Here is a 17299-nt window from a genome sequence, read left to right on the forward strand (position 1 = left end):
CATGCCAGAAAAGAGCAGTGCAGTTGTGATGTTTGCTCTGAGAGTGTTGATGGCGATGTACACAGAAGGTTGGAAGTAGCCGCATTGTGTCTTTGTGGACTTAGAGACAGCATATGACAGGATGCCTAGAGAGGAGTTGTGGTATTGTGTGAGGAGGTCATGAGTGGTGGAGGAATCTGTAAGAATGCTACGGGATATGTACAAGGCTAGTGTGACAATGGTGAGTTCTGAGTTTGGAGTGACGGGTGTGTTTAAGGTGGAGGTAGGAGTACATCAGGGATCAGCTATGAGCCCTTTCTTATTTGCAGTGGTGATGGACAGGTTGACAGACATAATCAGATAGGAGTCCCCATAGATTGTGCTGTTTGCAGATGACATTGTGGTCTGTAGTGAGAGTAGGAAACAGGTTGAGGAGACCCTGGAAAGGTGGAGGTATGGTCTATAGAGGGGAGGAATGATGGTCAGCAGGACTAAGACTGAATATATGTGTGTGAATGGGAGGGAGGATAGAGGAATGGTGAGGATGCAGGGAGTACAGTTTGCAAAGGTGGATAGGTTTAAATACTTGGGAACAACAGTTCAGAGTAATGGTGAGTGTGGAGGAGAGGTGGAAAAGAGAGTACAGGCAGGATGTGGGTGGTGGAGAAAAGTGTCAGGAGTGATTTGTTACAGACAAGTACCATTAAAAGTGTTAGGGAAGGTCTACAAGATGATAATGAGACCAGCTATGTTATATAGGTTGGAGACATTGGTAGTGAGAAAAAGGTACGAGTCAGAGCTGGACATAGCAGAGTTAATGATATTAAGATTTGCACTGGGTGTGAGGACGGTTGACAGGATTAGGAATATGTATGTTAGGGGGTCAGCCCAGGTTGGACAGCTTGGGGACAAAGCCAGAGAATGGCAGGATTATGTTGGTTTGGACATGAGATGAGGAGGTATGCTGAGTATATTTGGGAAAGGATGAGACTGCCAGGTAAGAGGAAAAGAGAAAGGCCTGAGATAAGGTGTATGTATGTGGTGATAGCAGACATGCAGGTGGTTGGTGTGACAGAGCAAGATGCAGAGGACTGGAAGACATGGAGACAGATGATCTGCTATGGTGACCCCTAACAAGAATAGGCACAAGAAAGAGAAGGTGATGCTGTAATGTCAGTGTTTACAGGTTTCCAATTATTTGCTAGGCATAACACAACTCTTGATGAAATAATTACAAATATGAGGCACACATATGGTCCGTGTGCATAACACTGGACCGTTGAATGGTAAGAGCTCAGTATATCTCATGCAGTTCAACACACACAGCTGTGACAGTATTTCTGTATGCAAATACCCTGTATAGGTTCATCACATTTATGAGACAAACGTATATCATATTTGTATTCACAATTAACATATGGATATCTGCAACATCCCAGTAGCTGGCCTAGCAGTGTCACAGTCAGTATTGTTCAACACATACTCCAGTAGTGGTCATATGTGAGCCATCCTTTCCTGGGGTGACTCAGGGCCCTGTGCTGTGTTCTACTTCACTGCAGACAGACGCAGATGCCATAACCATAGGTTCTGATCAGCAATATATCAGTACAGCAAGTGTTGTTGAGACAGAATATTTGTTGAACTTCCTATTTTCCACATTTACATACCCCCTACTACATTCCATTACATGCTTAATTGTTTGACATACCTGTTTATTTTTTCAGTTCAGTTGGTATAACCCTTCACTTTCAGTGTGTGTGTGTGTGTGTGTGTGTGTGTGTGTGTGTGTGCGTGTGTCTGTGTCTCTCTCTGTCTCTGGGTCTCTTTCTCTCTGAGACAGATGTAGGATATACATCTGTTTAGCATAGGCAGCAGCTTGCCTTTTACAGGTAATGCTCATGAGCAGCTGATGGCCTGTGCACCAACTGGAGTCTCCCACTTGCTAATTGCATGTAAAACAGCTGTGGTATTATTCCTATACCCAGTAGCATGTAAACACACTCCAATAACTGAGTACTTCATGTGGGCGTTGCCCCTTTTCCTTGCCTGTGAGGAGGACTTCATGGAGGTGTGTGACAAACAGCATCACAGAGGGTAATTGGAAATACCTCTTACAACAAACACTGTGGAGACAGCCCAACAAACTAGGGGAGAATGTTCCAGACATATGGACAGAATGTACATATTGCTGTTATACAGTTGAAGTAATGCTAGCTTGACAGGGTTTGTGTGGATATGGCTGCTCTGTGTGATTTTAAGTCTGACAATGTTATGTGGTTGACATAACTCTCAACTGTATGGCTATTCACAGACTTGCCAGAGTTTGCACTCTTATATTTGGTGTGTTACTCACACATTTTGTGCCCTTGGAAATTCAGTAGCATACTCTGAGGATTGCAGTCAGTAAATGGTAACATCCATGTGTGTTTCTGACTTCATATCATTCAGAACAGATACGTTACAACAAACCCTGTTACAACAGCAACTTTCTCAGTTTATAACAGCAATATGTCAATAATGCCCCTGTGTTTGGGCCTCTGCCCCCAAGTAAGTCAGGCTTTGTCCAAATGTCATGCAGTAAGAGGTGGATAGGTATGGTATATCATTATATAGTGACTTCATTCCTGATATCATCCCAGTGATGTATCAGACTGCCAGACATGTTATGTGTAGGAGGCCTTATATATGAGGGGAAAGCCTGGACATTCTGTGGGACTCTGTACAGTTGAGAGGTCTGTGTATTTCTGCTGATTGTTGACAGACTGTCAGGATTGTGTAGCAGTGCATTGTTAATGTGTTATTTGGTCTGTGAAGGGAGGGGGTAGATTTAAGTGTTATTTTATATCTGACTTTGCATGCTGCTCCAGTTTCTGGTGCTCTATCAGCTGTATATGTTTGTAGGGGCAGAATGAAACATGTCCCATACCACAGTCAGGCATCAGACTACACTGTGAATTGGGCCAGTATATGTAGTGGTAGTTTGTGAGTGGCAAACATGTTGAGATGTTTTTGTTCACACAGTCCTTATACTGTACTGTTCCTTTGACTTACTCGTATATCACTGTGACTGTGGTTGAATTGGTTGTGGGTATGCACTTTCACACTGGTGTCTGTTTTATAGTGCTGTGACATCCCTGTAGTGCCTGATATATTTGCCAGTACATGTGTAATTCCCCCTAGCAGATATGGGTTAGTGTTGTGTCAGTCTGACTGTAGTTTAGACAATGCTTGGTGACGTGCTTAGCAGCTGAGCTTAGTTTCACTAATGTGATGTTATGTCCAGATATTTGTAGGACATAGTGTTGCCTGGCCCCCATAAGTGTTGTGTATTTCTGATACATCAGTGGGCTGATGTGAGGATTTCAGTCACTAACTAGTGGGAGTTTATTTAGTGTTGGACTTGTGCTGTTTAAGTCAATATATGATAGGACAGACATGAAGGTGTTACTGCAGCAACTGTGTCAGTTTATCTACTCCAGTATTTCAGATATGTCCCTATTTCCATGGTTTCTACCCCCACTTTGTCAGGCCTGGCCCAGGTTCATTGCACTAAGGGGTTCTGAGCCTACCTTGGGACTGTCTGGCTTGTTGCAGTATGTCCAGGTTTATTGCTCAGATTTCGGGTCTGTTCCACAGATGCATTATTTTCATATCCCTGGTAAATCACTGTGAGGATCTGAGGATTTCTGACAGTAAATGATGACATACATTTCATTTTTAGAACTCACATCCTTCAGAACATGAATGCTGAAACAAAGCCTGTCACTCTGCCAACATTCTACACTTATAAGAGCGATATTTGAAATATGTCCCTAGTTTTGTCCTATTGCACCCCCCCCCCATTTGGACAGCCTTGGGCCAGATTTCGTGCAGTAAGGAGTTGGTAGGTATGGTTCTGAGGTATGACGCCACTACATGTTATGAATATATTTATATATATAATATATATATATATATATATATATATATATATATATATATATATATATATATATATAATTTTTATTTCTATATATGTATAGTTTCTTTTTATATATATATATATATATATATATTTATATATATGAAGGTTTATCACCTGTTAATCGAAGGCCAAAACACCGAACCACAGTGTCTTGAATGGAGTGCAACAGGAATGCAAAAATTCGCAGCTAATAACATCGAATACACGATATCGACTACAACAGAGAATTCGGCATTTGAGAGTTCAACAATTATAAAGCGAAATAAAGTGTTGTCGCTCTATAAAGGCATCATACCATTTGGCATAACATATTCCGAAGTGTATCTTCTGTGGATATTCGAAACTGAGGACTACATAACATATAATTACACCGTGTCAATGAATAAGTAAGTGAGGAAACATATTAATATACAGATATAACAACTGTTTACCTATCAGGCAAGGTAATGTACAATAAACCTAACACAATTGTGTTTACAGATGGCTACTGCAGATAGTGAGCAGTATGCTCCAGGGAGCATTGGATGTAATTATACTACTGAAAGAAGCCAAAAAGGAAAGGAAATGTTATTCATAGATGGGTATAAGTATCATCTTGAAAAACTTGTTGATGCAAAGCACCATTGGTGTTGTGTGAAGAAGCAAAGGGATAAATGTAAGGGACGTTGTGTGACAGAAATAAGTGTAGATGGACATAGGTTACAGTGAAGTACAGGTCACTTTCATGGTCCGGATCCAGAAATCCAGAGATCCAGTCTGCCAGAAAGTGTTTGTAAGGGTTGCTGGTTTCATCTGTGTCAAATCGTGTGGCAGCAGATACAGTGCCTTCATCTGGTGGAGGAATTTGGCAGTACATTTGCTAGTCTGTGCAAGCAGATAGCTGCACTGGCATTTGTAACACCTGCAGACATTGGTGAAACATTTGCAGACATAGAGAGGGATATGCCGGCCTGTGGACAGGGGTTGTGTAACTTCTTTAAGGAAAATTACCTCATAGGTAGACCATGGAGGTATGGTATGAGTGGTATCACATCTGAAAGGCATCCGCCCCGTTTGACATACCATTCTGGAATCAACATGATACAAGTACATTAAGATATCCCAGGACACAAAACGTAGTTGAAGGATGACATAGATGTCTACGTAGTCTCATGGGTAAGCAGACGCTATACTTACTGGACGTCTTACATGCCATCCAACTAGAGCAAAACCACATTGAGGATCTTAAGAGCAGTCATAGGTCATATCTACCAGCATCCCCTAAGAGACGCAGACTACACGATAAGGAGCAGGCATTCCTTAAGCTCTTGTCAAAATGTGATGAAATGACTTCTCACAACTTTAAACACTAGTAGCACAACTATGTTCATTCTAACTGTTAGTACAACTTCACCTTTGTTAGGGGAGAATATTTGATGTGAATGCACAATTTATTTTCAGCACATGGAAGAGTCACTGTGCATGTACGTTGAGGGTTATGGTTGTGGATATTGTGTGTCACAGCAGACAAAAAATCGTGGATGTCTATATTCGAATATACCGCTGGCGTTGGTGATCTTATGTACATCTTTTCATATGTTCGGCTGCATAACTGCCCTGCATACTTGTTTTCTGCCGGTTGGAGTCTGCACATCGAATAAGTTGAATTTGACATCCGCAAATACGGCTTTCGACATTTCGGACATTTGGAATTGTGAGTTCCAGTTATATTATTCGGTTTTGACACCATTTGAACCGTTTATGTTCGATTACATGGCGGCAATCCATATATATATATATATATATATATATATATATATATATATATATATATATATATATAAAATCATCATCAGCCCATTTTTTCCCATTTTTCTACACGGGGTCGGGGTATCATGATAACTGTCGCCAACTCTCTCAATTCAGTGCCACACTCCTGCCTTCTTCAGCACTCATGCCTGACTGTCACAGATCTTCTTTCACACAATCCATCCACCTCTTTGCTGGATGTCCTCGCTTCCTCTTACCTTCTTCATGTCTGTCCCAAATCTTCCTCACCAGATTGTCTTCTGCTTTTCTACACATGTGCCCAAACCACCGTAATCTGTTCTCTTTGATCTTTCCTGCAATTGGAGCTACTTTGGCTTCTGCTCTTATGTGCTCATTTCTTCATCTATCTCACAGTGTGCATCCTACCACCTTTCTCAGGCACTTCATTTCCATCACCTCTACCTTCTTCAACTGTTCTGCCTTTACTGCCCAGGTTTCTGTACCATACAGTAGTACTGGTCGCACCACTGTCTTGTACAACTTACTTTTCAGCTTCTTTGGCATTCTTCTGTCATAGACTACACCTGATACTCTATGCCAGTTGGCTGCAGCCCCTCCAATTTTAGCTTTGACCTCTTCATTCAGACTACCCTTCTCCTCAACTACCCCTCTCAGGTACTTGAAGCTGTTTACCTGTTCCACTATCTTCCCTTCTATCTCTATTCTCAGCTTCTTCAGATTTCCCCAACTTGCTGCCATGACCACCGTCTTATCTGTGCTTAGTTTCATCCCATGTGCCTTCAGATTTGCATTCCATTCTCCTATACTTTGCTGAAGTTCTAGCACAGAGTCTGCCTATACTGCCACATCATCTGCATACAGCAGCTTTGTTGATCTGTCCCCTCCAACCTGTTTGTAATGTAGTCCATCACCAGTATGAACAGCAGTGGGCTCAGAGCTGAACCCTGATGTACACCCACTCCCACTGGGAACCCCTCTATGAGGCCGAACACTGTTCATACTTGAGTCATTGGGTCCTTGTACATAGCCTGTGCTAATTCTACCAATGTTTCTGGGACTTAAAGCACTGCAATACGGCCCAAGATCAGCTTTCTTGGGACCTTGTCATATGCTTTCTCCAAGTCCAGGAATGTCCAGTTGGGCTCTCTCCTCATCTCTAGCTTCTTCTCAATTATCTGTCTCAGTGCAAACATCGGGTCAATTGTGCTGCATCCTGATCAGAATCCAAACTCCCATCTTACATTCTCCTATTCTGCATATCTGTTTATCAATCACTCTCTCCAGAACTTTCATACATTGCGATAGGAGTTTGATGCCTCTGTACTGTCCACAGTTGCGGATGGCCCCTTTGTTCTTGTACACTGGCATGGGTCTGCTTATTCTCCAGTCATCTGGGATATGCCTTTCTCTCCACACTATTATTAGTACCCTCAGGAGCCATTTCTTCCCTATCTCACCCAACATCTTTATCATATCTACTGTGACCTCATCTGAGCCTGCTGGTTTCCCTGACTTCATTTTCCTTAGTGCTGTTCTTACTTATTCTAGGGTGGGCTCCTCTTCTTATCTCATTGTAGGCTGTTTCTGGAGCAGTACAGCTTCTGTGGGGTTTTCTTCATTCAGAAGCCGATGGAAATACTCCTTCCGTCTGCCTTTGATGTCCTCTGGACTGGAGAGCAGGTTGTTGCTGGCGTCCCTTATGAAGGGTGTTTGACTATCTTCTTTATCTTTCTTTCTTTGTCTTGCAACCTGGTATAATTTCTTTGTGCCCTTTACTGAGTCACTTTTCAGAAGTTGGTAGTGCCTCTGATGCCCTATTCTTTGCTATTGCAACTTCTTTCTTAGCTTCTTTGTTAGCCAATCAGTAGTCCTTCCTAGACTGGTCAGACTTTTCTGTGTCCCACGTCTTCCTGCACTCCTTGTTTCTTTTGATGACAGCCTGGACTTCTGCATTCCACCACCAGCTTTCCTTATGTACCTTATTTCCATACCTGGCTCGGCCACACATCTTTTCTGTAGTCCTAACATATGCTGTTTTTAGGTGCTGCCATTCTTCTTCAACTCCACCTATTTCCTCCTCTTCTTGGGGTGCTAGAGCCCTGAGTAATTCCTTGAACTGTTGTACTTTCTCTCCTGTCACCTTCCAGGTCTTCAGCCTGGTCTCTGTTGACCTTAGAGCCTTCTCTGACCACTGCTTGCAGCTGATTGTGGCAACTAGTGGTTTATGGGGTGGGCCAACTGTTTCACTGGGGATGACTTTGCAATCATGGATTCTACCCTGGTGCCTTTTCCTTACTAGGAGATAGTCTACCTGAGTTGCATGTTGACTACTCTTGTATGTGATCTTGTGACTGTCTCTCTTTCTGAACCATGGGTTGTCTGCTATCAAGTCATTTGTCAGACAGAAGTCTAGAATGATTTCTCCTTCTTTATTTCTGTTGCCCCACCCATGTGGGCCCAGGCAGTCCTCATAGCCTGTTCTGTCTGTCCTGATATGTGCATTCAAGTCACCCATTATCAACACCAATTCATGTTGTCCTGCTTTATTCTAGTATATATATATATATATATATATATATATATATATATATATATATATATATATGTGTGTGTGTGTGTATATATTTTATATGTATATCACTATTTATATTATGTATACATTTGTCCATACATATATGCATCTCCATACATATATACATATGTATATGTATAAATACAAGGCCTGACTGGTTCTACAGAATCTTTTCCCTACTATTGAATGAGCATATGTTGTAAAAAGTGTCAGTAGTCCCTACTGCTCAAATGGTGTGGTGGTAAATTGCTCTGATTATGGTGTATAGGACCCTGGGTTCAAGATCTACCAGCACTGGTAATTTTGTTGCTCTTACTCCCACTTGCAACCGCTTACTCATGCTTACATCTGCACTAATTCTTTAAAAGAAAAGAGAAAAGGGTGATAGGAAAATGGTGGAAAAGGAGCACGCAGAGGGAAGAACAACATGGAAGATAGCTATGAATGTGCAGGACAGGTGTACAGAAGGTCCATAGCTGTCCATTTCTTAAACAGCAAGAGCTGTGCATTTGTACAGACTTCGGAGGTGAATTTGGGCACTCAATTTCCAGAGAGAGGGGTGAGGACAACAGAAATGTGTTGTTAAACCCGCTAAGCATAACTGAGCATTGATAACCATTGTCCACAGTTCATTCTCATAATATATCACACTAATGACTTTATTTAGTAAGTGTATATGATTTTCCTTACATGACATGGCTGTATGTGCTTTCATTACAGTAGCAAGGGGTGTAACTATACTGTATGGGACACGTGTATACATGGGTGTTTTCACATGTTATATGCACTCACACATCTATTTTACACCAGCTACACTACCCTGGGTGACAAAAATAACTTACCACATATTTTAATGTGAACATAGCACTTTTAACACAGCTTTTCATTGTACATTTGGATTGTCTGTTGTATTACTTGAACTGTGTATACCTGCATGCAAAGCTGGGACTCTGACCACTACACTATCTTGGTTTGGGGATTTGAGCTGTATATTTTTATTTATCGCCTATTGGATATAAATATTATATTACTATATTAAATGGAGAGTATAGCAGTTTTCGGCCATGTCATTGAGGACTGCTGTCATGACATTATGGCATACATTTCAGTTCCAGACTTGTATCCTTCAGAACATTAATGCCAATGCATAATCTGTTTTCTAGCAACTGTTGCCTGTCTGTCTTCTGTGCAGATGGGATGACACAGATGCTCAGGCTGTGGTTGACTACACTGCAGAATGGGTCTGAGAGCCTATGCCTGTGTTCATGTTGGATGCAGCTAGGAATGGTATTAGGCCTATGGAGATCTCTATGTGTTGCCTTTGAGAGAGCATTACAGACCTGCTTCCTGATCATGAGAGGACGGGGCAAGTGATGAACATGCACGTGTACCTATGGGGGGACAGGGGGTTATGTTTAAACTTTACCTGTCTGCAGCTGGTTGCCTATATCCATGGCATATGTGTATGTGGTGTTATTGACCACCGCTACAGAGCAGATATGTGTGTTGCCTCTGGAATTGCAGACACATGTCTGGAAGGCCTAGTGTTTGGCCTTGATGGATGTCTCCAGTTTGCACTCAAAGACAGCCTTAGGGTACATCACCTGTGACCTTATTTGCTTGTGCAGAACAAGGTGACATGGCTTCCAATGAGGTACCTGTCCCTTCTTGGCCCATCCTGTGATTATTTCCATCTATGATGGCAGTTGTGTATTGCTGCTGTCCACCACAGGCATTCTGCCTACTTTGAGAGTCATCCCATACTCGGAGGCTCTAAATAAAAATCTACCTAAGCAACAGAGACCTCCAAAGCAGACATCCAAGCAAACGCTACCCCAAAACAAAATACGTACAACACATAGCACACAAAGTCAGTGTGCCAAGCAGTCACAGCCCTTAAGGCTGAATAACACACCTGATACTCTTGTAATAGGTGACTCTATTGTCAGACACACTGACGTCCTGCTCACCAGGCTGAATAACGAGAAGATCACAGTGAGCTGCCTGTCAGGCACTAGGATCCACCACATAACGCAAGCACTCAGGTCACTCCAAAGCAAATACAAATATGACTCAGTCATTGTACATGCTGGCGTGAATGACCTGAGACGTACCTCCCTCGACTACATGAAAAGAGACATAGAGGAGCCCAGGCCGGTATGACCCTGACCTTGAGCAGCATCTTACCCTCACCAAGAATGATGCCACAGTATAAAGACAAAATGATTGATTTTAACAATTGGCTAAAATGTTGGTGTCATTCAAAGGGGTTCTAGTGTCTGTCAGCCTGGGATGACATGCTCGACAAGCCACATTGCTTTGTTAGGGACGGCTTACACCTGTCACTCCTGGGCTTTCGGATATTGGCAAAGGCTCTTGCCACCCCCATAGTGCCTTTTTTAGGCAAGGCTCAAAAGTCAAACCCACCTGCATAGACAGCACAAGGAACAAGAAACTAAGGGTAATGCTGCTAAACGCCAGAAGTCTTAACCATAAGATGCATGCACTCGAAGCTCTCCTCAGTATGGAGAACATCGATATCTGTGCAATGACAGAAACCTGGTTCAAGGCTCCAGAGAGCACCCCAGCACTACCAGGTTATGCCTCATATCATGCTTTTTCAGCCCCAAAACCCAGACCGAACCACAAAAGGAGGGGGAGTTTCCATATTTATCAAGGATATCCACACCTCCAGGTTAGTGGCATTGCATGAAGTATCGGAGACCATCCATGTGCAACTGACAGTGGGCAAGACTGATTTTCAGTTTATAGCATCCTAGAGACCACCATCTCAAAGTCAGGAATCCCACTCGGCTTTCCTGAAAACATTGGAGAACATGAAGATCTCTCCGAACACCATTATACTGGGTGACTTCAACTACCCAAACATAGACTGGGAGCATTACTCAAGCCCCAGCACCTTAGCCCAAAGGTTCCTGGAATTTATAAACTCAAATGCTATGGAACAACTAGTCACCACTCCCACAAGAGGGGAAAACATACTAGACCTGATCATTACCAACATGGGGACTCTATGCTCAATACCAGAAGTATATCCCTCATTGGTAAGATCAGACCATAAATTAATTTCACTGGATATCCACATCCCGACCTCACCCCCAGCCCAGAAAACCACAGTGAAAAACTTCTCAAAAGCGAACTTCACACTTCTCAAAACCGAAGTGGAATCCTTCAAGGCCCCAGGGCCGGTGGAAACTACGGCCCAAACTTCAGAATCCTATATAAACGCATTCTACGGACATCTCCAGGAATGCATGGATCATGCTATCCCAAACAAAATCAAGACCCAATTATCCAAAGGCAGGCGTCCAGTCTGGTGGACCCCAGCCATAAATAAACTGTACAACAGAAGGAGGAATCTACTACATGATAGAGCAAAATCCCTAAAAGGGAAGGCATCTCTGATCAGTACTAGCAAAAAATTACGATCCCTCATAAAATCCTCCAAGGCCAGCTTCGAGAGAAAAATTGCACAGGACACTAAAGACAATCATAAGGCTTTTTTCAGTTATGTTAGGAACCTGGGATGCAACTCCCAGACTTTTTCTGAGTTGATTCTAAGCGACAAAAAATACACTGAACCCACAGACATCGCCAATATCCTGGCAGACAGCCACAGAAAAAGCCAAAAAGTACGTAAACACAATATGAAAAGCAGCAGAACCGCAGGTTCAGTGCAAACTTCTCCATCCCCCCCCCCCCCAAAAGAGCAAGTATCTATCCCAGCAGAGTGCAGCCTCCCAAACATCTCTGATGCTCAGGTGAAGGCCGCCCTCTCCAAAGCAAAAAACACTGCTTCCATGGGACCAGATAGCGTCCCGGGTTGCATCCTACATGAACTCCAAGAAGAACTAATCCCTCAAGTAAAACTGCTGTACAATCTCAGCCTCACTACAGGATATGTGCCCAAAGAATGGCGTACAGCAATAGTGGTCCCACTACACAAAGGTGGCACCTCTCTAGAGCCTGGAAACTATCGCCCCATAAGCCTGACTAGCCTAGTCTGCAAGGCTATGGAGAGGATCATCATGGAACTCATAAACAAAGACATTGGGGACCTACAGACACTGGATCCTACACAGTTTGGCTTCGTCTTTTGAACCTGGTCGACTTCTTCAAAACAGTCACTAAGGCCATAGATGAAGGGAAGGTAGTCCACACAGCCTATCTGGACCTCGCAAAGGCATTTGACACAATACCCCACTCTGGCATCATAGATAAGCTATCCAGCCTAAATATAAACCCCTATGTCACAAGATGGGTTGCAAACTGGCTCAAAGACAGAACCCACAGAGTCAGAGTTGCTGGAGCCATGTCAGACTCGAAACCGGTCACAAGTGGCATCCCACAAGGTTCTGTCCTGGGACCTCTCTTGTTCGGTATTTAGTTTTCTGAGGTATAGGCCAATGTGGGAGGACTATGGCTCACCAAGTTCACAGATGACTGCAAACTGGGCACCATAATCAACTCTCCAGCTGACACAAACATCCTTCAAAAAGGTCTCGCAGAGATGGATAACTGGTGCCAGAGCCATGGTCTAAAGCTAAATGCCAAAAAGTGTATAGTCATACCCTTTGGCCAAAACAATGTGCCCACAAATTACCACATAGGTGGTAACCCATTAAGTACAGAGAAAGTAATTAGGGATCTGGGGACCCAAGCTGATAGCAATCTCTCCTTTGACAACCACATTGCCAAAGTGGTTAGAAAGACCTTCTACATAGCCCACCTCATCATGAAAGGATTCACATCTAGATCAAGAGAGGTAATCATGCCCCTTTATTCATCCCTCATCAGGCCCATCATAGAATACAATGCCCCCTTTGGGATGTACCTTACCTGACACCTGCAGCAATTAGAAAGACCCCAAAAGTACCTCACCAGGAGGATCAAGGGACTCAAACAGATGCCATATGCTGCTCGGTTAAAAAAACTCCAGCTCTACTCAGTTGCATACCACCTACTTCGAGGTGATATATGCCTGACATATAAAGCTATGTCCAACCCAGAATTAATGGACATGCTCCACCTCAGTAAATCTAAATCCCTTAGAGCAACGCACTCGAGGGACTTGAACCTCAGCACAGAAATAAATAGAACATGCTGGAGGGACAGATTCATAACCCAGAGGCACCCTTCGCTCTGGAATAGAATTCCAATTCATGTTAGGCAGAGCACCTCACTGACTCTCTTCAAGAAGAATCTTGATGAGTGGATGGGGGATCGTAGGTTTATCCCGGGGATTACTTCCGTGTCACTATTAGACAGAGGCACAGTAAACTAAACTTTAAAAAGGGCACAGTATACTCAAATCAAGGGGTGGCATAAGCCAAACACAATCGGGCTAGGCTTATAAATGCCCCAGGGCAGATAGCCTAGTATGAACCTATGAACCTAAGAGAGGGTTGATGTTGTCCTGTCAGGTATTGCTGAGGCCATAAAGCTATGTAGGTGCCCACATAGTATTGTGGTGTGGGCCTGGACACTGCTGCTATTTCCAACATATGGGATGCCCTTCATGTGGGCCTTGCACATTTCCCTTGCCTGTGCAGGGACATTATAGATGTGTGGGGGCTACAGCTTCACAGACAGTAGGTGGAAATACCTCACAGAACAGGACATGTGGAGACAGGCCAGCAACATGGGGGACAACGCTCCAGAACTGGGTACAGATTGTATGTCATTATTGCTGTTATACACATTATTCAAACCGGGAAACTTATCGGCATCTAATCTGGTAATCCACCATATTCAGCAATATTGAGTCTATTATTTATATCACCTCCTCAATAATAGACTCGATATTGCTGAATATGGGTGGATTACTAGATTAGATGCAGTGGTGGTGCTGAGGTAGCGTTGTCACCTCACAGTAAGATGTTGTCTTGTTCGATTCTCAGCTAGACCATCTTCTGTGCGGAGACATGCATGAATGGGCGTACCTTCATTGAAGGTTGTGCATCAGGGCTGGCAACTCGGCACGTAAAAATCTACTGCCAATCATTAGTGGACCGGAGTTCTGGTGTGGCGAGCCCTAACCGGGAAAAGCTGAAAGACACAACAGCAACAACAACTAGATTAGATGCTAATAAGTTTCCTGGTTTGAATAATATGATAACTATAAAGTCATATCTTGTGCAAAAGCAAATGCAGTATAAATGATATAAGAATACATTTTCCCCCTCTCCCCCCCTCCTTTTTAAAGAATGTGTATATATTTCTACTGTTTTAGTTAATGAAATGTTTTATTTGATTTATAATTGTTAATTGATTCTGTTATTTTATTGGTTGGCTGTGTCATGTGCTACTATGCAGTGAATGGTATAAAATATACTACATTTTAAATGAATTGTAATGATGATAACTGAGGAAGGGTGTTTCCTGAAAGCTTTTATCCTTGTTCAATAAAGCGTTTCTACTATTGTGGACTTATCATTTTTATGAATACAGCAACAGAGTTCTTGGTGGTTTACTGCAACTAGCTTGTTTATATTATATTAGCCTACCTGTTTGCCAGACAGGAGCCAGCTATCCCTGAACACTGGGCCACCAGTGGAATTTATGGCCCACTCTACCAACAATTCTGCTTCATCATGTGGTGATGGGTCCCACTAATGTATTTCTGGGCCAGGGCAGCAGAAGAAACACCAATGCTTGTACTCTAGCCTATTGTCAGCTATGTGTGCCCTCTTCTTCATGTATCATGCACTATACCACATGGATTTTCCAACCCTCTCCATAACAAATGCCTACTCTCTGTTTGTCACCATCAATTCCATATCTTCCCCTCCCAATGTGAGTGTACTTTTATCCATTTGTCTATGCTGTACTTTGTATATCTATATGCCCCTGCAAACTATTCTACCCCTAGTTTCTATCCTGCTTTGTTTTCTATCCCTTCCTCCTCTTTCCTTTCTCTTTTAACATGTGGCCATATCCCCATAAAAAATTACTGTGTCCCCCAGTCTGAACACTCCTACATATCAGTATACAGAATCAACTAGATAACATGTGAAAGTCAGTCTTGAATATGGTAGAAAATTAGTGCAAATCGCATTGCTTCATTATCAGATTATCACTGAAAGAAAATAAAGCACTGTTCTATATAAAATCAAACAGAAGACATGATCAAAGATATCATACTTATATCTAATTTTTAGTCGTATATTTTTAAAGGCTTTTAATGAAACTGTGTAATTCCATCCCAGAAAGCAAGTAAAATTAAATTCAATTATCCATATGTATTAATATTTATCTATTAAAATTCTTCTATCACCACCTATTACTCTTAAATTAATAAGTTGCAAAACATGAAATGAAAATTCATGCTGTGAACCCAAACTAGCAAATGTTTAGCTATAGGATTCTTCATATGTTTATATATATATATATATATATATATATATATATATATATATATATATATATATGTGTGTGTGTGTGTGTGTGTTCATTAACTTGTTCCTTGAGGCATCTATTTGTTTTTCTCACATAAAATGCAGAGCACAGTTTACAATTTGCTAAATATACTAGATCTTTAAAAGTAAAACCTGCAAGAATAGGAAAACAGTATTGCTTAGACATCACAGGGTGCACAAAAACTGTGAGATGGATTCATGAATTCATGAACATCTACACTAAGAGCAACTATCATGTACATGAAGTGCACACCATGCATATGACAGAGCACTATTTGTTATTCATTTAATAGGTAAGCATCAGAATATGCTAATGAAAGCATAATTAGATGAATTATATGCTAATAAGCTGATCCAACATGGGGAAGATATTCAGTAACCTGTAAACCAGTCATGTACACTTAGTGTAGCCATTTTCCCTGCAATCCAAAACTCTGTGGATTACAGTGATGATTACACTAACATAAAAATGGTATGGGTTGTCTGCTGCCATCATTAACCTGTATAGACAACATGCTTTAGATCAAGGTGCTGCTGCTGTGAGTCCTCTGCCAAGAATAAGAAGAAGGGTGTTTATATATGCCGTTTGACTTATTATGGACTGAACGACTCAGAAATTGTGGAGTGATATTGGGTAGGCAAGGAAACAGTAGAGGAAACAGGTAAGCTCTTCAGCCCTCATTGGATGTCCAAGGTAAATGTAAAACCTGTTTGAAAGAAACAAAAAAAGGTAGATAACAGCTAAGTCCCACAAGCAAATAATTATATGTCCCTAAGATGAGACATCGTTCATGTGTGCAGTAATGTCAGTAATACTTTATAACTGATGTCTGCAATAACCAGTTATGAACTTTGCACAATGATGTGCATTAAGCATTTCACTTTCCCATGCATATATGCCACCATACATTAATGAAAAATGTGCAAAGGGCAGGGGCACAGTCATCATCATTGCACATGGTAGGGATGGTGGGGATACATGAAGACAAGCGTAACACCAAAGAAGTGAGTGAGAATTATTGAAATGTACTGCATACTTGGAAGTTCAGCAGTGTGCACACTGTTGTTGTCCTCCATGGCAGAAGCAACATCAGTTAGTCTGTGTGAACCCTCTGCTGTGGCGTCAGGGATCTCTGACAGTGGACAGAGCAAAAATAAGCTTCCTAAGATAAAAACTGAAAATTTTAATTTGGACTGCCATCAGTAACGCAAGTGAGAGTGGCACCAGAGTGCTTATGTTATCTGGCAGTACTGAGTGAAAAATTCCACGTCAGCTTACTGTATCTGTGGCACAATGTGTAAGCAAATTGAGCATAGAGAAAAAAATAAATAAATAATGCAGGGTTTCAATCCAATGTATAAATATTTTAGATGTGACTGGATTCAGCATATATATTGACAGCCAGTGCTGTATATGAAATGAACAGGCTAAAGAATGTGATAAATGATAACAACTTTACATGTAGTCCCTGTGAATTGATGTTACAAATGTAGTTGCATACTTACCTCTTCTCATTATTAATAACAATATGTGCTATGGATGCTGTGACATGCAACATTTTGTAGTGTGTGCTA

Source organism: Protopterus annectens, chromosome 2.part2 (assembly GCF_019279795.1).
Source record: "Protopterus annectens isolate FY-2018-M chromosome 2.part2, PAN1.0, whole genome shotgun sequence".
NCBI classification, from domain to species: Eukaryota; Metazoa; Chordata; order Ceratodontiformes; family Protopteridae; genus Protopterus; species Protopterus annectens.